Raw genomic sequence first — 22,220 nt, forward strand, 5'->3', positions numbered from 1 at the left:
GTAAGAACTAGTATCTTAATTTCATCAAAAACTGGATTACCTAGAGTATAGCAATTCACAGAAAATGTGTGGACTCTGAGTTTTAGGGAATACGGCAGTTCCAACTGTTGTAATACATGGAAACAAGGAAAGGGCAAGCAGATAGAGACAAGAAAGGAGAATCATTCATTAACATACAGTCGACCAGTATTTCAGACCTCCCTTTCCTTCTAGTGAATACCAAATCCAAGGACGCTCTGCTAATATCCTACAATCGCCTCAGAGTTCTGTCTCTACCACTGTTATTTTTATTTTTGTGTGTGTGTGTGTGTTATATATTTCTACCACTGTTTTTGAAATTTGTTTTAACGAATAGTAGCCACAACTTTCTGAGTACTCATCATATGCCTTTTCTGAGTTCATATCTGTCAGAGGCACTATGTACTATCAGTTTATATGTATCAACTAAATTAATTTTCCTAACAAATACACAAAGTAACTCCAGTTTTACAGGTGAAGCACTGAAGGGTAAAAAGTAATTTGTTCCAGGACTCACTCAGTAATTGAAGTCTCTCTGATTCCAGAACCCTTTCTCTGTTCTACTTGCCACCCACTTTTCAATTTCACTGTACAAACAATTTCAAACTTTTGTTATCCCTTAATAAATTAGGGCAGAAGGATAGGGAGAAAGGTAGGATGTCTGGGGGGAACTTATTTATTTATCTTGCCCTTATTTACATTATACTCTTTCTTAAAATTAAAACCACCTAGAAAACCTATAACCTATTGACAGACCATTTAATGTCCACATATCCAAACCCACAGGCAGGAAAGAGAAAACAGGTCATGATAGATATTTCTATAATCCTATTTATAATATCTTGTCTGATCAAGACACACCCATTTCTGGCTCTTTTACTGGGTCCTGGTTTGAGTACATTTGCAGCGGACAAGGCAGCATGAAAAAAATCAAGAATAAAAATTCAAAATCACTGAAGTTTGAAAACAGAATCTAGTGATTGAACATACCCAGATCTCCAGACCCAGCATTCTGGTTGCTTAACAAAGGAGTAATACTTTCTTCCTCTGCATCTCTGAGTCACAGGACTCTCTTGGAGATCACAATCCTAGTCAAGAAATTTTCCCCTATCACAATGAGCATTAAATGACCACTAAATTTTGCAAAATCTCAATGTTCAAAAGGGGACAATACAAAGCAGCAATGGAGAGAGTTCAACAAACAGAGGGTTCACTGTAAATCAGAGGTCAGTCTGCTGCTCATTTATTTCAAACTGGGCTAAGAACTATACTGCTCACTACACTTTGTAAAAAGTAAAAGAGGAGGGGCTTTACCTCAGTATCAGATCAGATCTGAACCAGAATTTAAATAGTTTCCAACAGTAACTTGATCCTGGGCCAAAATGAGAATATAGCTAGCCAGTCATCTGACTAGTTAGATTTTCTTCTGTGCCAGTCACCAAAAATTTAAAAATCCTGAAAAATTACAAAGTAAAGATGAAAAATCATGACTGATTTACTGTCAGTCTTCTCTTTGCAACAGTTTGGATGATATGTCCACCTATCACACTCTTTAAGATATTGAGACAAAATGTTTTAACAGAACATAAATTTGAAAGGCCATAAAGAAGCGAGGGGTCATCTCATTTAAGAGCCGGGAACACTGAGTTCAAGGAAGAGAACGACAGCGCTCCATGTGCCCGGCTTGTTCCAGGCCTCTCTGGGGTTAGAGATGCTATTTTGTTCTGTGTCCAGCTTTTTACTCTTCAGTGTGTGACACTCTTGGTTCCTTCTCACATGTCATTTAGAGGATAGGAACTTTCTTTGGATCTTCCAGAAAAAACTGAAATTTCACAATAAACTTCTATAAATACTCTATGCTACATGATGAATTTTGCTGGGTTAAGAAAACTTGCAAAAGCTGGTCCCAAGTCCCAAATGCACTCTTTAAAAAAGAAAAAAATTCTGTCACACAAAGGAGTTTTTAAAAATGGTGTAAGAGGGTTATTACTATATGCTTAGGGATTTTTAAATGCCCTTTTCTGCCATCTTCTGAAAAATTAGGGGCATAAGTTTATTGTTCATACCTAAGATGACTTTTTTCTCTGATGCCTTTATTCAAACAAACTTCCTATGTCAAATATAATGATTTCTAACAGTCCCTTTCAAGCCTATCTCAAGAAGCAGAATTGTATAGAAATAACTTTAATTTGGTTGGAGTTGATTCTTTTTTCACATATACTAAAGAAGAGGCCTTCTGGAGAAGTGTTACCTCAGCAATGTCAAACTTTTAAAAAATCCTTGCAAATACCACCACATACATATACCCCAAACCAGTTAAATACTATATGCTTTAGCAAAAGTAAAACTGAAGCTTTGCTTATATCTGCAGGATATTTATAATATAGGCATCAGAAGTTATTATTTCAGAGAGCTGATTGAATTCCTTATGATGATTCATTTTAGGTTCAAATTAGGATTGACTAAATTAGCTACAGTTTCTGATGATGAATTGTTCATTTTCTTTTGAAACTTAAAATTTCAAAGTAAGATAGATAACAAATTTAATTAAAATTTTATCTTCAGCTTTTTATTATGACAAGCCAGAATAAATGTCTATATGTGGTTTTATAATTTCAGTTTAGCTCGCCAGAGCAGTTTATAAAGAGTGCCAGAGGTTACCTACAATGAATATAATATAGCATAACTAAGTTTTCTCTTTAATACTGCCTACTGCATACAGATAATGCTCTTAATTCCTTTCACGACAAGCAATTCCCTTACTCTTTTAAAATGTATACAACCACACATTCTGCCTTAAAATATTTATGCAGTAAAACTGCACTACAATGAAAGTAAAAGCAAGCAATATGTAATGTAAAAAAGAAAAACAATTCAATTACTAAACTTACATTGGGCAGTATGTCGGTTTGAATGTATTATGTCCCACAAAGCATCACATTCTTTAATGCAATCTTGTGGGGGCAGACATATTAGTGTTGATTAGATTGAAATCTTTGGATTAGGTTGTTTCCATGGAGATGTGACCCACACAACTGTGGATAATATCTTATTAGATTATTTCCATGGAGATGTGACCCTGCCCATTCAGCATGGGTCTTGATTAATTTACCTTAACCCTAATAAGAGCTCAGATAGAAGGAGCTCACTGCTGCAGCTTAGAGAGACATTTTGAAGACAGCCGTTGAAAGCTGATGCTGACATTTTGGAGAACACCATTTTGAAATGCAACCTGGGAGCAAGCACAAATGCCAGCCATGTGCCTTCCCAGCTAACAGAGGTTTTACAGATCCCATCGGCCATCCTTCAGTGAAGGTACCCTATTGTTGATGCCTTAATTTGGACATTTTCATGGGCTTCAGACTATAAACTTGCAGCCAAATAAACCCCCTGTATAAAAGCCAATCCATTTCTGATATTTTGCCTAACAGCAGCATTAGAAAACCGCAGCAGGCAAAATACCTTCAAAAATCCCAAGGGCCAGAAATGAAGTTCATGGCCATTGCTTCACCTGAAAATTCATCTAGCATTTCTCTCGTACATTTCATGGAACTACAAAAGATCATGGACTGATTTAACAAATCTCCACTATAACATGGGTTAATCTTCTATGATATGCTGGAGTATATGAAATATTGACACTGAGGCAGTAGGGTGATACAAGCTCAAATTTTATGTGAAAATTGTGCCATTAATTTACGCCTGAGAACTGAATGAAACAATGTATATAGACTTTCCTTCTTCCTTCCCATCTTCTTAATCTCAGGCTAAAACTCTCCAACCATTTTGGATTGCTTTGACCAGCATATAAGAAGTGAGGAAAAGAAATACCATAACCATTAATTCAAGTGACATGTATTTATCGGGCACTTATCATATGGAATATACTATTGCAAAGAGAAAAGTGTCTTCTTACATTCTGTCCTAGCCAGAGTGCTAGTTCTCAATCCTTATTTAGCATAAACAGCATAGCACTCACTTCCCACCCTTCCTTTTTTATTTTTTAGAGAAATGGTTTATTAATAATACACCTGAAAAATCCAGTAGTCTATAAACCCATAAAGAAGTCCATAAATACAGAAATTTTCAAAATTATAAAATATCAGTTTTGTAATTTAAAAATTTTAGGATTTTTAATTCCTGTTATTTAAAACCTAGGATTTTCCTAGGAATCCCCCAAGCTAGACATCTAAGAATTGTCTTTGACCTTCCTCTCCCTCACTTCCAACATACAAAAAATCAACAAGCCTAATAATTTTAGGACCTAAAATCTTAAATCTGAGTTTTTCTCACTGACCCTGATATCACTGCCATAATAATTTCTTGCCAGGCCATTTTCAATGCCCCATAATTGGTGTCCTTTGACTCCTGTCTAAAGACATGATCTGACCAAGTCATTCCTCTATTTGAAATTCTGTATCTTCTTATTTCCTAAAAGATAAATCCATATTTCTCAACATGTTATACAAGGTTTCCAAAATCTGAAGTATCCCTCCATTCCAACCTCTCTCTCACCACTTCCTGCCTTGTCCTCTACATTCCAACAATACAGACCATAAACCATCTTTTGTATAAACCATGCAGTTTCTTCACCTTCTATCTGGAAGCACTTCTCTCTTCTCTTTAATCTAGCAGTGTCTCATCATCTAAATCCCAGGGCAGGCATTATTTTCCCCAGGAAATCTTCTCTGACTCTCCTAACCCTCATGATCTTAGAACATCTACTTCTCCCCATCCCTACTTCTGACTTCCTTAGGAGCTTATGTATATTCCTAACATTGCATTTTGTAATTATCAATTTTTGCAAATTTATTGAGATATAATCACACACCATATAAATCATCGAACGTATGCTATCAATGGCTAATATATCATCACATAGTTGTGCATACACTCTCATGATCAATTTTAGAACACTACTCTAGAAAAGAAATAAAAATACAAAATGAAACTGAAATACTCCCATACTTCTTACCACCCCCCCATCGTTGATCCTTAGTGTTGGTGTGATACACTCATTACTGTTGATGAAAAAATATTAAAATATTACTGTTAACCCTAGTCCATAGTTTGCAATAGGTACATTTTTTCCTGTAAACCCCTCTATTATTAACTCCTTATAATAATGTCATACATTTGTTCTAGTTCATGGAAGAGCTTTTTTACAGTTTTTTTTATATGTGTACAGTTAATCACAGTCCTAGTACACCACAATATTCACTGTGTTACACATTCCCATGTTTTAACCTCCAACTTTCTTTCTGGTGACCTCCAGGACTCTAAACTTCCCCTTTCCACCACACTGACAAACCATTCAGTGCTATTAACATACTACCATCACTTCTATCCATTTCCAAACATTCTTCAACCTAGTTAAACATTCTGCACACATTAAGCAACAGCTCCCCATTCTTTAGCCTCATTCTATATCATGGCAAACTATATTCTATATTTTATGTCTATGAGGTTACATATTATAATTAATTCTTATCAGTGAAAACATAAGTTCTCAAGGTTCATCCATGTTGTTGCATGCTTCAGAACTTCATTCCTTCTTACTGTTGATAATATTCCATCATATGTATATACCACATTTTGTTTATCCATTCCTCTGTTGATGGACACTTGGGTTGTTTCCATCTTTTGGCAATTGTGAATAATGCTGCTATGAAAATCGATAGGCAAATGGCCATTTGTATCCCTGCTTTCAAATCTTCTGGGTCTTTCCTGAGTAGCAGGGATGGCCAGGCCGTAAGGCAATTCTATACTTAGCTTCCTGAGGAACTGCCCAACCATCCTCTAGAAGAGCTGTACCATTTTACAAACCTACCAGCAGTGAATAAGTGTTCCTGTTTCACCACATCCCCTCCAACAGTTGTAGTTTCCTGATTGTATAATAGTGGTCATTCATTGTGGTTTTGATTTGCATTTCCCTAGTAGCTACTGAAGCTGAACATCTTTTCATGTGCTTTTTAGCTATCTGTGTTTCCTCTTTGGAAAATGTCTATTCATGTCATTTACCCATTTTTTAATTGGGTTGTTCATCTTTTTATTGTTGAGTTGTAGTATTTTTTTATATGTTCTGGATAACAAACCTTTATCATATAAGTGGTTTCCAAATATATTCTCCCATTGAGTGGGTAGCCTTTTCACCCTTTTGACAAAGTCCTTTGAAGCACAGAAATAGTCAACTTTAAGGAGGTCCCATTTATCTATTTTTTTCTTTCACTGTTTCTGCTTTGAGTGTAAGATCTAGGAAACTACCAGCTATCACTAGATCTTGGAGATGTTTCCCTATATTTTCTTCTAGGACTTTTATGGTACTGGTTCTTCTATTCAGGTCTTTGATCCATTTTGAATAAATTTTTGTATAGGGTGTGTGCCGGTTTGAATGTATTGTGTCCCCCAAATGCCATTATCTTTGTGGTCTTGTGTGGGGCAGACGTTTTTGGTGCTGGTTAGATTTGCTTGGAATGTGCCCCACCCAGCTGTGGGCAATGATTCTGATGAGATGTTCTCATGGAGGCGTGGCCCCGCCCATTCAGGGTGGGCCTTGATCAGTGGAGCTATATAAATGAGCTGACTCAAAGAGAGGGAAGAGAGTGCAGCTGGGAGTGATGTTTTGAAGAGGAGCAAGCTTGCTAGAGAGGAACGTTCTGGGAGAAAGCCGTTTTGAGGCCGGAGCTTTGGAGCAGATGCCAGCTGCCTTCCTAGCTAACAGAGGTTTTCCGGAGGCCATTGGCCATCCTCCGGTGAGGGTACCCGATTGCTGATGTGTTACCTTGGACACTTTGTGGCCTTAAGACTGTAATTGTGTAGTGAAATAAACCCCCGTTTTATAAAAGCCTATCCATCTCCGGTGTTTTGCATTCTGCAGCATTAGCAAACTAGGACAGGGTGTGAGGTGGGGTCCTCTTTCATTCTTTTGGATATGGATATCCAGTTTCCCCAACACCATTTCTTGAAGAGACTCTTCTGTCCCCATTGAGTGGAATTAGGAGCCTTGTCAAAAATCAAAAGACTGTAGATCTGAGGGTCTATTTCTGAACCCTCCATGCAATTCCATTGATCAATATATCTATCTTTATGCTAGTACCATGCTTTTTGACCACTGTAGCTTTATATCATGTTTTAAAGTTAGGAAGTCCCACTTCATTCTTCTTTCTCAAGATATTTTTTGGCTATTTAAGGCCCTTTACCCTTCCAAATAAATTTGATAATTAGCTTTTCCATTTCTGTAAAGTAGGCTGTTGGACTTTTGATTAGGATTGCATTGAATTTGTAAATCACTTTGGGTAGGATTTTTATCTTACACAATATTTAGTTTTCCAATCCATGAACACAGAATATCCTTTCATTTATTTAGGTCTTCTTTGATTTCTTTTATCAATGTTTTGTATTTTTCTGTGTACAATCCTTTACATCCTTAGTTACTTTTATTCCTAGTTATTTGATTCTTTCAGTTGCTATTGTAAATGACATTTTTTTCTTGATTACCTCCTTGGATAGATTTTTACTAGTGTATAGAAACCCTATGGATTTTTGTGCACTGATCCTGTCCCCTGCCACTTTGCTGAACTCATTCATTAGCTCAAGTAGTTCTGTCATAGTTTTTTCAGGATTTTCTAAATATAGAATCACGTCATCTGCAAAGAGCGAAAGTTTTAATTCTTCTTTTCCAATTTGGATGTCTTTTATTTCTTTTTCTTGCTTAATTTCTCTAGCTAGAAATTCTAACACAATCTTAATAACAGTGGTGATAGTGGCCATCCTTGTCTTGTTCCTGATCTAAGAGGGAAAGCTTTCAATCTCTTGCCATTGTATAAGATGTTAGCTGTGGACTTTTCATATATGCCCTTTATCATGTTGAGAAAGTTTCCTTCAAATCAAAATGTTTTATCAAGAAAGGATGCTGGATTTTATCAGATGCCTTTTCTGCATCAATTGAGATGATCATGTGGTTTTTCCCTTTCGATTTGTTGATGTGGTATATTATATTAATTGATTTTCTTGTGATGAACCACCCTTCCACACCTAGAATAAAACCAGCTTTGTCATGGTGTATAATTCTTTTAGTGTGCTGTTGGATTCAGTTTGCAAGTATTGTGTTGAGGGGATTTTTTTTAATTTGCTATTTTTCTTATTTTTTTTAATCCATTTTTATGGAGATATATTTATACACCATACAAAGCATCTGAAGTATATAATCAGTGGCTCACAGCATCATCTGTTAAAGATTTTTGCATCTATATTCATTAGAGAAATTGGTCTGTAGTTTTCTTTTCTTGTAGTATCTTTAGCAAACTTTAGTATTAGGGTGATGTTGGCTCCATAGAATGAGTTAGTCTTCTCTCCTCTTCAATTTTTTTGGAAGAGTTTGAGCAGGATTGTTACAATTCTTCTTGGAATGCTTGGTAAATGTTAGGCAGAACTCCCCACACCCAACACACACAAAACCCACCTTAGCAAATATTCCAGGAAGCTCTCAGCACCCACAATGGATGTGACTGTTTACATAAAACCCACTCTTAGCTAAAATGGCAGTTTGAGCAAGAACAAAAACAAAAATTTTCCATAACATAATAACTTCCCTGACAACTCCTTATCCTACCCTGAACAAACCAATCCCCTGATGTCAACTCCTTATCTTACCCACCCTAAGCAAACCTATCCCCTGACACAAACTCCTTAATTCCCTATCTTACCCCAACCCCCCTCCCAAAAGTTATAGAATTGTACTCATGCCTTTGCTCAGGGATGTTGCCATTTTTTGGCTTCAGCCCACCTGCAAATAAATAAAACTTTCACTGATCCCGTTTTGGTCTCTTCTCTTCCCAATCAAAAAAGCTAACAGTAAAATTCAGCTTTGAAGCATCTGGACCTGGGCTTTTCTTTGTGGGAAGATTTTTGATGACTGATTCAATCTTGTGTGATTGGTTTGTTGAGGTCTTTCTTGAGTCACTGCAGGTTATTTGTGTGTTTCTAGGAAATTGTCCATTTCATCTAAGCTGTCTAGTTTATTGGCATACAGTTGCTCATAGCATTCCCTTATGATCATTCTATTTCTTCAGGGTCTGAGGTAATGAAACCACTCTCATTTCTGATTGTGATAATTTGCATCTTCTCTCTCTTATTCTTAGTCAGTCTAGCTAAGGGTTTGTCAATTTTATTAATCTTCTCAAAGAACTAACTTTTGATTTTATTGACTCCCTCTATTTGCTATTTTGTTCTCAATTTCATTCATCTCCACTCTAATCTTTGTTATTTCTTTCCTTCTGCATGATTTGTGATTTGTTTGCTGTTCTTTCTCTAGGTTCTCCAGTTGTCCAGGTAGGTCTTTGGTTTTAGTTCTCCTTCTTTTTATTGTAGGCATCTAGGGGTATAAATTTCCCTCTCAGCACTGCCTTTGCTGCATCCCATAGGTTTTGAAATGTTGTGTTCTCATTTTCATTTTCTAGAGATATTTACTGATTTCTCTCGCAATTTCTTCTTTGACCCATTGATGATATAAGTGAATGTTGTTTACCCTCCATATATTTGTGAAATTTCCTGTTCTTTAGTTGCTATTGATTTCCACCTTCATTCCATTATGAGCAGAGAAAGTGTTCTGTATAATTTCGGTCCTTTTAAATTCATTAAGAACTGTTTTGTGCAACTGCATATTATCTACCCTGAAGAATGTTCCATGAGCACTTGAGAAGAATGTATATCCTGCTGCTTTGGGGTGTAATGTTCTATGTATGTCTGTTAGATCTAGTTCATTTGTCATATTATTCAAGTTCTCCGGGTCCTTACTGATCCTGTGTTTAGACATTCTATTTATTGGAGACAGTGGCATGTTGAAGTCTCCCACTATTATTATAAAGATGTCTATTACTTCCTTCAGTTTTGCAAGTGTTTGCCTCATGTACTTTAGGGTACCTTGATTAGGTGCATAAATATATATGACTGTTATTCTTTCATGGTGAACTGCCCCTTTTATTAATATATAGTGTCCTTCTTTGTCTCATAATATTTTTGCATTTAAAGTGTATTTTGCCTTATATTAGTATAGCTACTGCAGCTTTTTTTTTTCTTTGACTATTGCTTACATGGTATATCTTTTTCTATCCTTTCACGTTCATCCTATTTGTATCTTTGGTCTAAAATGAGCCTCTTGCAAACAGCATATAGTTGGATCATTTTTTTTTATCCATTTTGCCCATCTGTGACTTTTGATTGGAGAGTCTAATCCATTAACCTTCAATGTCATTACTATAAAAGCTGCCCTTGATTCAACCACTTTATCCTTCAGCTTTTATTTGTCAGATCTATTATTGTCTCTCTTTTTATCCTTTCAGTTACTCTTACTGATAGTTATCACATATATACTCTCTGTCCTCTTTCTCTCCTGTCTTTCTTTTTTTTTTTTTTTTCCAGCAGGTAGAACTCCCTTTAGTATTTCTTGCAGGACAGCTCTCTTGTTAATGAACTCCCTCAGCTATTGTTCATCTGTGAATATTTTAAATTCTCCCTCACTTTTGAAGGATAGCATTTCTGGATAAAAAATTCTTGGCTGGCAATTCTTCTCTTTCAACATCTTAAATATATCACACCACTGCCTTCTTGTCTCCATGGTGTTTGATAACAAGTCAGCATGAGCCTTATGTGGCTTCCCTTGTATGTGGTGAATAGCTTTTCTCTTGCTGCTTTCAGGATTCACTCCTTCTCTCTGGCATTTGACACTGGGATGACTATGTGTCTTGGAGTGGGTCTATTCAGATTTATTCTACTTGGAGTACATTGGACTTCTTGGATTTGCATATTTACGTCTTTTATAAGAGTTGGGAAATTTTCAGCCACATGTCCTCAAATATTCTTCCTGGCCCTTTACCCTTCTCTTCTCCTTCTGGGACACCTATAATGCATATATTTGTGTGCTTCATATTGTCAATTATTTCCCTGAGATCCAGTTCAAATTTTTCCATTTGTTCTTTTGCATATTTGACTTTGGTTACACCAGAAATAGATTGGCTTTCATAAAAGGGGGTTTATTTGGTTACACAGTTACAGTCTTAAGACCATAAAGTAACCAAGGTAACACATCAACAATCGGGTACCTTCACTGGAGGATGGCCAATGGTGTCTGGAAAACCTCTGTTAGCTGGGAAGACACGTGGCTGGCATCTGCTCCAAGTTCTGGTTTCAAAATGGCTTTCTCCCAGGATGTTTCTCTCTAGGCTTCAGCTTCTCTCCAAAATGTCACTCTCAGTTGGGGCGTTTGTCCTCTCTTAGCTTCTCCAGAGTAAAAGTTCTGCTTTCAAAGGCCATCTCCAAAATGTCTCTGTAAATTGCAGTTCCTCTCTCAGCTCCTGTGCATTCTTCAAAGTGTCCTCTTGGCTGTAGCAAGCTCACACCTTCTGTCTGAGCTTATACAGTGCTCTAGTAAACTAATCAAGGCCCACGGTGAATGGGCAGGGCCACACCTCCATGGAAATCATCCAATCAGAGTTATCACCCACAGTTGGGTGGGCTCATCTCCATGGAAACAACCTAATCCAAACGTTCTAACTTAATCAACACTAATATGTCTGCCCTCATAAGACTGTATCAAAGAACATGGCTTTTGGGGGACACAATACATCCAAACCAGCACAACCATCTTTTATTAGTTGTTCCAAATTCTGTATTTCCTCAGACTTTTTAACTTGATCATTTAGTTTGACCATATCTTCTTCTTTCTTAATGTGCTTTGTAATTTTTTGCTTGTTTCTGGGAATCTGATTGTCTTGATAAGACTACTTTGGAAGTTGGTTTCCCTCTCATCTAAGATTCAAACCATGTTGAAGGTTTCCTTTGTCACTAGGTTTGCCAGTATTTCACAGCCAAATCAGGGCAACCATCCCATGCAGGGGGTGTAGACCCATACCAAAGGACCCTAGAGAAAGAGTCAGGAAAGTAGCTTCTCAGACTGCATTTTCTCAGCCATCCCAGTAGACGGTGCTCTTCAGTGACCTATTCCCTGCAGTCCTAAAAGATAAGTTATTTATTTATTTATTTATTTATTTATTTATTTATTTATTTTTATCCCTCTGACCCCTCTGTTTCTAAGTGAGTGGGGATAAAGGTCCCATGGTGCTGGAGGCACCTGCCCAGAAAGGACCAAGACTGTGGACCCCCACTGTCCTATTTCACTGGCTAAGAGTTGAGACAGGGGACCTCCATGTCTCTCCCAGACTGCTGCAGCCCACTGGACAAGACCCAGGTGCTTTAGGGTCTGTTGGCCTCAGGTGTGGGGAAAGGGTTCCTGGGCTGCAGTGGAGCTCAGTTACTCACTGCAGCTGCTCTGTTTGTGGAAATAGTGGGGGAGTGAGCATCCTGGGCTCCTGTGGAGACAGGTTCAAAGAAGTGAGATCCAGAGGGTCACCCTCTCCAGCCAGCAGGTGGAACAGGACTGTGTCATGTACCCCCCTTTTCCCAAAGGGGAGGGCCTCCCTGTCTTTCTCAGCATGCTGCAGTCAGCTGGAAGAGACCCAGATAAACCCAGTTCTGCCAGCCTCAGGGGTGGGGAATGGGTGCTGGGTCCCCTGGTGCAGATCAATCTCTTGCCACAGTCTCTGAGTTTGTGGAAACAATGGAACCATGGACTCCATAAGTGCCACATGGAAAGGCTCTAAGCTAAAGAACCAAGAGGGCTAACCTCACTGGCCCTCAGTTGGAGCAGGACTGTGCAACATCTCACCATCTGGTGAGAATCAAGCCATCCCATAGCTACCAGGTTCAGGCAGGAGGATGGGTACCAGGTGCCATGGTTGAACTCACTCACCATAATTTCTCAGTCACACTTCTCTGCTTTTTTGACTTACCTCTCCTCATATGTTACAGTGGTCCTTCTCTAGGCTCCTGAGCCCCAGAAATGCTGCTTTGGATAAATCCTGTTTGTTTGCTAGTTGCTTTTGATGAAGGACTGAGCTCTGCCTATCCTTCTTCCACCATCTTCCCAGAAGTCTTCCACCCTTCCTTTTTAACACTTAAAAAACTTTGACTCTTTTCTTCTTAGTGAACTACTCTGAGAATTTCTTCACCAGTGTTTGTTCCCTTGTCTGGCAAGTTAAGAAACTTGCCTTTGTTTATCTCTTGTTGCTGTTCTGTTGGTCTATCTTTTACTCTTTGACACTGTTAGTCCAGTGTGCATGTCTGAAACTGTCTCACATGGTGCCTATCACTACAGTAATTTAGAATGGGACAGTTTGTGTAGCAAGGTAGTTAAGAGATAGATGGTAAGTCCACACTATCTGGGTTTATCCTTAGACTCTGCTGCTTATTCTGGGATCTTTGGCAATTTACTTACCCACATTATCTCTTAATTTCCTCATGTATAAATTTGGAAAATGGTAGTAACTATTTAACAGATTGTGGAGAGCATTAAATAAATTAATATAGGAGAAGATTTTAGATGTTCCATTTCTAGACAAGATGGGCCAAGGTCACTAAAGCCTATATCTCCTGCTGAATAGGGGTAAACACAAAAAGTGAGCTACCTAAGTAGTCTAAAAACAAATAAAAGCAGGAAAATTGTGGAAAGGCATTAAAACTTGGAGAAATATACCATATTGGAATGAATTTTTTTCTCTCTCCCTGTTTTTCTTGTGGAAGGTCCCATTTTTCATCAGGGACAATAAAACACACCTTGACAAATTTAAGAGAAAGGAAATCATACAAAATATATTCTCAGACCGTAACGGTGTCAAACTAGAATTCAAAAACAGAAAATATTTGAAAAATACAATTATTTGGAAATTAGGCAACACACAAAGGTAACTAGAAAGTAATTTGACTTATGAAAACAAAAACACAACACATTAAAATTTGTGGCTACTTTAGCTACATTAAAAATGTAGCTAAAATAGTGCTTAAAAGGGAAATTTAGAGCACTTCTATTAAAAAAGAAGAAAAGTCGCTTAGATAAGAGATCTCAGCCTCTATTTTGCCTCCATATTAGGAAAATAGAAAGTGTGCATTAAACTCAAAGCTTGTAGAAGGAAGGTACTGACAAATATAAAAGCAGATATCAATTCAATGGAAAATATTAAAAACTGAGAAGAATCAATGAAACCAAAAGTTGATTCTATGAGAAGATCAATAAAATTCATAAACTTCTAGCCAAACTGACCAAGGGAAATTTAATTATCTGTTAAGAGCCACAAAGTAAATGCCAGGCCTAGATGGGTACCAAAAATTTGAAGAATAAATAAATCCACACAAACTTTTCCAAAAACTAGAAGAGTGAAAATTTCCCACACATTTTACAAGGACAGCATTATCCTGATTCCAAAACCAGGGGTACATTAAGGAAAAAAAAGGAAAAAGAACTATGTCCCTGATGAACTTAGATGCAAAAAAAAAAAAAAAAAAAAAAAAAATCATAAACTAAACATCAGCCATTAGAAAATCTAACCAAACAGTATATGAAAAGGAAATACATCACGGAGTTTATCCCAGGAATGCAAAGTTCCCTCAACATTCAAAAATCAATATAATTCAATATATCAACAAACTAAAAGAGAACATATGATTATTATTATCCCAATAGATACAGATAAAGCATTTGAAAATATTCAATAACCATAAAATAAAAACTCTTACCCTTGAAATTTTAAAACTCTTGGCAATTTACCCAGAGAAGGGAAGTCCCTTAAACTTATATTGGGCATCTACCAAATTCCTACATTTACTAGAATACTGAATGATAAAATACTCAGTGCCTTTTTTTTCCCTAAGATTGGCAATAAGTAAAGGATGCTCATTGAAAATAAAGGTATAAAGCGGTCTCTATTTTTTTCTACACAGAAAATTCCCAAAAATATCTACCAAAAAAGCTACAAATAATAAGTGAGTTTCTCAAAGTTGCACAATACAAGGTCAATATACAAAAATCAGTTGTGTATATAGCCAAAAGAATTGAAAGCAGGGGCTCAAACAGATATTTGCACACTGATGTTCCTAGCAGCATTATTCACAATTACCAAAAGATGGAGGCAATCAAGTGTGTCCATCAACCAATGAATGGATAAATAAAATGGAGTCTATACATAAAATGGAATATTATTCAGCTGTAAAAAGGAATGAAGTTCTGATACATGTGATAACATGTATGAACTTTGAAGAAATCATATTAAGTGAAATAAGCTAGACACAAAAGGATAAATATGGTATGATCTCACTGATATGAAATAACTACAATAAGCAAATTCACAGAGTCAGACACTAGAATATAGGTTTTACCATGGGTTGGGGGTGGGGATAGGGAATGGTGAGTTAATGCTTACATTTTACAGAGTTTCTATTTGAAGCAATGGAAAAGTTTTGTAATAGATGGAGAATTGGCAGCACAACAGTATGAATTAACAGCATTGAATTATATATTTGAATGTGGTTAAAAGGGGAAATTTTAGGTTATATATATGTTGCTAGAATAAAAATTAAAAAAAACAAAAACAAAAAAACAACATAGGACTATATAACACAATGAACCCTAATGTAAGCCATGTTCTATAGGTAATAGTACAATTATAAAAATGTTTTCTCATCAATTGTGACAAATGTACCACACTAATTCAAGGTGTTAATAATACAATGGTATATGGGAACTTTGTATTTTACACATGATTTTTCTGTAAACCTCCAACTTCTCTTAAAAAAAAGAGGAAATACCAAAGGAAAAAAACAAATCAATTGTATGTCTATAAACTAGCAATGAAAAATGGGAAATGGAAAATATTTCCAATGTGCCATTTATTATAGCACCAAAAGGAATAAAATTCTTAGGAACAAATCAAACAAAATATGTACAGGATCTGTATATTATAATCTACAAAACACTGGTGAAAAGAATCAAATAAGAGCTAACTAAATAGAGAGATATACTATGTTTATGAACAGGAAGATTCATTATTGTTAAGACATCAGTTCTCCCCAAACTGTTCTACAGATTCAATAAAATCCCAATGAAAATCTAAGCAGGACTTTTTTGTAGGTATCAACAAGAAGCTGATTCTATAATTTATATGCTAAGGCAACGGGTTGGAGGTGGCCAAGAAGGTGACCATAAAGGAGGAATAAGAGGGGAGTTTCGGGGGTGATGTAACTCTTCTGTTTCTTGATCGTGGTGGTAGTTACATGACTATATGCATTTGTCAAAACTCACAGGACTATACACCAAAATGTGTGAATTTTACTGTATATAAATTTTTAAACAGGGAATAAAGGAGCAAACAAAAAATGATTTTAGAAAATACAGTAAGAGGTCAATGAATATTACTGGTATTATTAATTTTAACTATATTTACTATTATTAACATGTTGAAACAAGTGGGAAATGTATTAAGAGAGGTACAGTTGGAATGATTCAATAATAAGCAAAATGATTATAATCAATAAGAATATGGCACATGAAAGGAAGCAAATAGAAATTTGTTAGATAAGGGAGTTAAAAGGACAAATTGAGATAGAAATATTGCTTTAGCAAGTAATGAAAAAACTCAAATTTGATCTGAACAAGTATCAATATATAAGGGCTCCTTCGGGTCTGGGATAGGAGATGGAGGGGTAGTAGAATGGGCTTCTGTGGAGGGGCAGTTCTCAGCATCATGAGTATACAAGTCACGAATCATAAAGGGATATGCAAAGTAAAGTCGGTCCACAGAGAAAGGAATCAGGTGGGTACTCTGGCAATCAGGGCACCTAAATCCCTGGGTTACAATGTCAAGCTCCTGACTTTGAAGGACACAGAAGTAAGAACTAAAGACCCATCCAAAATGCCAACCTGGCTCAAACAATTGATGTGGAAAATGCACCTGGTGCTCCTGGCCTGAATCCATTCCACCATTAAAGCAGATACCAGTGTGGAAGCAAGCAGCAATACACCAGAGATCTACTTCCTTTATCCCCTTTGTGGGATTTTAGTGAAGGGTAACAAGATGGAGTACAGAAAAGTAGGAAAGAGCCATAAACATAGTGTGTGGTTGGACTCCCACTGGCTCTTTGTCAGGCTCACTTGCTACCAATGGTGGGCAAGGGACAGTGCCTGAAAACAAACAAAAATAATCAAGGGTGGAAAGGTAATTATCTCTGGAGATATCTGGGACCACTTCATGGAGAAGATAATATTTGCTCTGTCTTTAGTAGATTTATGTATCAAAAATGTGAGGATAGACAAAAGAAGGGAGAAGAAGAGAAGAGTGAGAAGGAAATGAAGGAGGTTGGGAGAATGAGAGAAAGGAAATAGGGAAGAAATGTTCCAAATGGAGGGAACAATGCAAGCAAGGATGAAAAACTAAGAATATGGGATATGCATAAATAACAGCAAAATGGCCAATGAGATGGGAGCAGAGTGCATGGAGAACCAGCAGGAGGTAGGTGTGTGTTTGGCAGTTGGATATGGTGTTTGTAAACCAGGGAATAGGACAATTTGTGCTAGCTACTTCTTGGAACTGTTAGCTGATAGCTTCACTCAATTAATCAAATATTAATTGAGCATCTTTCATGCCTAGCAGCATGCAAAATGCTTTGAGGAGTTCAGAAATAATATGCCACTGTGCCTCTAATTGGGTTTTACAGTCTCAATAGCAGAATCCAGAATATTCATAAGAAAAATAAACAGCTTGAATAAAAGGATTAATGAATATGCCTTTGAATGTTGACCTCACGTGTTCAGAATCAATAAGCACATTCTGAATATTTAGTATTTGCAGCATTCTGTGCTAGTTATTATAATGTATATTCTCTAATTGAAGCTTCTTTCCTTTTTACTTCCTTTCTCCCAGACTTCTTTCCTCTCTTCTTTCCTTCCTTTCTAGAACTCATATGTTAAGATCTGCAACTGAAAACTTAAGTCAAGAGAGAAACAAGATAGAAACCATGTTGTTAGATGTGATTTAAAAATGCCATTTTAGAGATGGGTAAACTAAGATTGAGAATAGTTAGAAAACATGTCCAGGATCACACAGGAAACCAGTTAGGGAACTGGGATTTAACTCAGGGGGATTTGAAAACACTAAAAATTATTTTTACACTGAGCAAAATATTATCTCAGAAAATTAGCATTTGTAGAGAGATTAAAAGACTTCATTCGGTTGGGAAATATTTCTTGAAAAAGGAAACAGTAAAGTTCAATATTGTGCCAGATATCCTGTTTCCCAGAGGGCAGCTCATTTTGAGATAGGCAATTATTCAATCTGAATGAAATATTACCATTTCTGTTTTTCTCCCTACTTTTATGCTGCCATGTTGACCTTTTCTCTTTCTTTCTCTTAGTTGTTTTTAAGCATTTTCAATTAAGATTTCTAATTAGTTTCCATATTTGAGACACATCTCTTGTAGAAAACAAATAGCCAAGTTGTAATTTAAGGGCAGCTGTCTCTGTCTTTCTGGGAATGAAACAAGGCATTTTCTTTTTAAGTTATGAAACCCTGGAGAACTTTTCACAGTATCTTCCCAACTTCAGTGAAAGATGCTGAATTGATCTAATAGAGTCAATGCTCTTTCCAACACAGATGTTGAAAATCCCTCTTCTGGAAAAAGTATAGGCTAACTCTGGGTCCTTAAGATTTTACAGCTGTGAATGTAAAATCGCCACATTTTATGTAAGATCAAATCATCCTTTAGATGATTTACCCCAAGCCATTTGCCTTACTTTAAGAATTTTTGTAGGAGCCTAAATTATAAGAATCTTAACAAACAGAAAAAATAAGCATTTTCAATGAATAGGAATATGAGTGAGAACGACTGAGATACAGGCAATACTTTCTCTGGTTTTCCTCTGTCTATTTGACTTAAGAGAACAAACTTACTAATGATGCTACTGAAAATTATTTAGTAAGCTCTTACTCCATTGCTCCTTTTTGACATCGAAGGCTGTATTTTCACATGCAAAATATAATCAGTATTTAAAGCAAATAACCATATAGCTCAGGTCACGAAAACTCTTCTGCCTGAAAAAGCTAAACCACTGAAGTAAACAGAATTTTTTTTTTTTTTTTTGGCTTGCATTATCCTCATTCTAGAAAATTCTCTATTGTCATTTAATTGTGCATACCTGTAAAACAGATTAGGTAACATAAAAGCATATCAGCTTCAGAAGTCAAAAGAATCTCTTAAAATGCATATTCCCAAGAGATAATTCATTAAAACATTTCCCAGTGTAATCTGGGGAAATCATTTTGGGGAAAAATAAATTATACAAACACACATATATACACATATCTAAAAATATGAATATGCATATATATATATATATATATAAACTGTAGAACTTCTAAGAACCTTTAATATGTTAATGTGCACTTAAAGCTCCTGAGAGTATTACAGTAGTCAGAATTTTTCTAACTTTCTTTGTCCCGATCTATTTCATGCAGAATGTATCATGGAATTATTGTTTGAGGAATGGACACACTGAGTACTTCTCTGCCCAATTATAAGCCATTCATGTTATACTTTGCAGGAGATGACAGGGAGTTGGCGATAAGATTTGAAAGCATTTGTATCTGGGGGATCAGGAGGAAAAGCATATATCACACAGAAATGCCATGGGCAAAAAGAGGTCAAGTGGAGGTGCTCTGAAGGCACCTGACCATGGACAGTAAAGCCCTGTGGAACTGGGCCAGTACCCCTACTTGTCATTATGCCATATTCATCCCACTTCATCTTATATCACTTTCTACTTCTGTGACTTTGCTACAGCCACACTATCCTTTACTCAGTTCCCTTCTGTATTCAGTGCTGCCTGTGTATTCCATCCGCCTGACTCTTTTCCTCACACTTCAAGTCTTAGTTTCAATGTCATCTTCCAGAGAAAGACCCTCTATTTACCCAATTAACAGTAGATTCCTCCCTTGTCCTAAACTATTTTTGCCAGGAAACCCTGCTCTTTCTCTTCATAGCATGTTTCACAGCTTTTACTTATACATTGATATTTATTTATTTATTTCATGTTTCCCCCACTGGACTGTAAACACTATGAGGTCAGGAATGGACTATACCTGTTTTATTCAATTCTGTAAAGTCATCAAATACCTCATAGATGAGTGACTGCCACATAATAGACTCAATGAATATTTGTTGAATTATTTAAAATAACAATAATTAATTAGTTTATCCCTTCACATTTCTGTCTAGTCCTGTTCTAACTGAATAACCCTCAAAATTGGCTTAATGCATACCTAGAAATTAATTTCTCTTTAGAATATAGTTAGTCATCTATAACACTCAGCCACACATACTTTAAGACACCAAACTGGCATTTCTGTAAGCTATTTTTTAAAAAATAGAGGATAAGCTTGAATTAATCGACGATCTAAGTGAGTATTATGTGTTAATTACTGAGAATAACTTTTGTACCTGCTTCTTTGTTGTATTCCTCAAAACAGCTCTGCTCTTTGATTATTGCTTTGCTGGTTTCAGAGTGCTGTAAAGGACAAAAGGACAAAATATTAGGATTTGGTGTCTCACTGGGAACTTCTCTTACTAAAGAACCTTTAATTAAAATATTTAGTATGCTTGTAATGTCCATCAGTTCATGCTTAAGAACTTATCATCATCTCAAGATCTATGGAACATAGCTATTCCTTTTCTGTGTTCCACATTTCTCTGCTTCTTTCAGCTCAAAGAGCTAAAAGGAATTATAGCTGAGACTTATTTCCTGCTACTACATGCTAGACACTATTCTAAATTACATGGATTAATCCATTTATTCCTTTCACCACCTGGCAGGAAAAGGTTAGCTCAGCAGACCTAGGTTGCACAAAGAAAGGCCTGTCTGTAAGGCTTCTAGCAAATAACCTCTGAGTTCTTGGAACATTCTGCCTGATAAGAATGTTTCTTAGGCCTGAGGTTTGGGCCACAATGTACTCGTGGTGAATGCTTATTATTGTATGCCTAAGGCCTTATGTCATGCCTACCAGACTGAGTTAAGTGTATGCTAATAATGTGCTTTATGGTGAACACTTTTTTTTTTCCCTCTGGGGTGGGGGCTGGAGTTTGAATAGCTCAGGTCCATCATAGGAGCCCTGCATGCCTATGTGACTGACCTGCAATAAAAACCCTAGACAGCAAGGCTCAGTTGAGCTTGCCTGATTGACAACTCTTTGCACATGTTGTGACACATCATTGCGAGGAGAATTAAGCAAGGCCTGTGTGACTCCACTGGAGGGGACATCTGGAAGGTCCTAAATGATTTCTCCTAGACTTTGCCCCATACACCTTTTCCCTTTGCTGATTTTAATCTCTATCCTTTCTCTGTAAAAAACTATAACCACAAGTATAACAGTTTTTGTGAGTCCTTCTATTGAATTATCCAGCCTGAGAATTGTCTTGGGGACCCCCAATACAAATACCCTATGAGGTAGGTACTACTGTCAACCACATCTTATAGAGAAACTGGCAAAGAAAGGTGAGTTATCTTAACCAGAGTCCCACAGCTAGTTTAAGAGTCAGTATTTCAATTTGAACCCAATGCTCTGGTTCCAGAGTTCTTGGCATTTTACCACTATGCCACGATGTTTGTCAAAACATGTCTATTATATATCACTCAATAAGTATGTCTAAAAAAATGCTATGTGGCTCTCTTTCTTATTTTGTTATCAGGGATGATAATTTTCAAAATTATAAATTCATCATCATCTATCAAGATTTCCTTTTATCTTTCAAAAGGAGAGTAATAACTCTTTTTCTTAGGAGTTACAGTTTTTCTTTAACCACCACACTTTGTTAAAAAACAAAACAAAACAAAACAAAACAGACTTTCTCCCAGTGACTTCCTTAATACAGAGGTGACGGTGACATGAGATTTTCTCATTCACATTCTCATATATCTCTCTCCATTTTCATGGGAAGGTAAAACTATAATGCTTCAAATCACACTAGGCCTTATTTAATTTGGGGAAGACAAAACACCTAAATCAAAGATTTTCTTAAAATTTCTCATCTTTTGAATCTGATAGATTCAGAGTGCTATAAGAAATTTCATAAGAGAAAGGCATGAGACTAGTAGTCACTCAGTTGCTCTTAAAGAAAATACAAACCGTCTATTGATTTCTAAACACAAAAGAAAAAAAGTAATATGCCAGTTATATAGAAAAGTCATAAATTTGCTATATGAAGCTTTTTGGTCTATCTGGTCATTGTCTTTAGGTGTCTGAGACAGTAGCTTTATTCTAACATTTCAA

General features: G+C 36.5%; 1 protein-coding gene across 2 annotated transcripts in view; it reads right to left on the reverse strand.

Moving 5' to 3' along the window:
• Positions 1-22,220, reverse strand: part of INPP4B (inositol polyphosphate-4-phosphatase type II B) — an 877,116-nt gene that overhangs the window by 455,420 nt on the left and 399,476 nt on the right. For both annotated transcript variants that reach the window (XM_037830718.1, XM_037830717.1), the window contains exon 3: positions 20,395-20,461. The gene's annotated coding sequence lies outside the window, so the exon portion shown is untranslated. The remainder of the gene's footprint in view (positions 1-20,394; positions 20,462-22,220) is intronic.

The sequence above is a fragment of the Choloepus didactylus genome, chromosome 3 (genome assembly GCF_015220235.1).
Source record: "Choloepus didactylus isolate mChoDid1 chromosome 3, mChoDid1.pri, whole genome shotgun sequence".
NCBI lineage: Eukaryota > Metazoa > Chordata > Mammalia > Pilosa > Megalonychidae > Choloepus > Choloepus didactylus.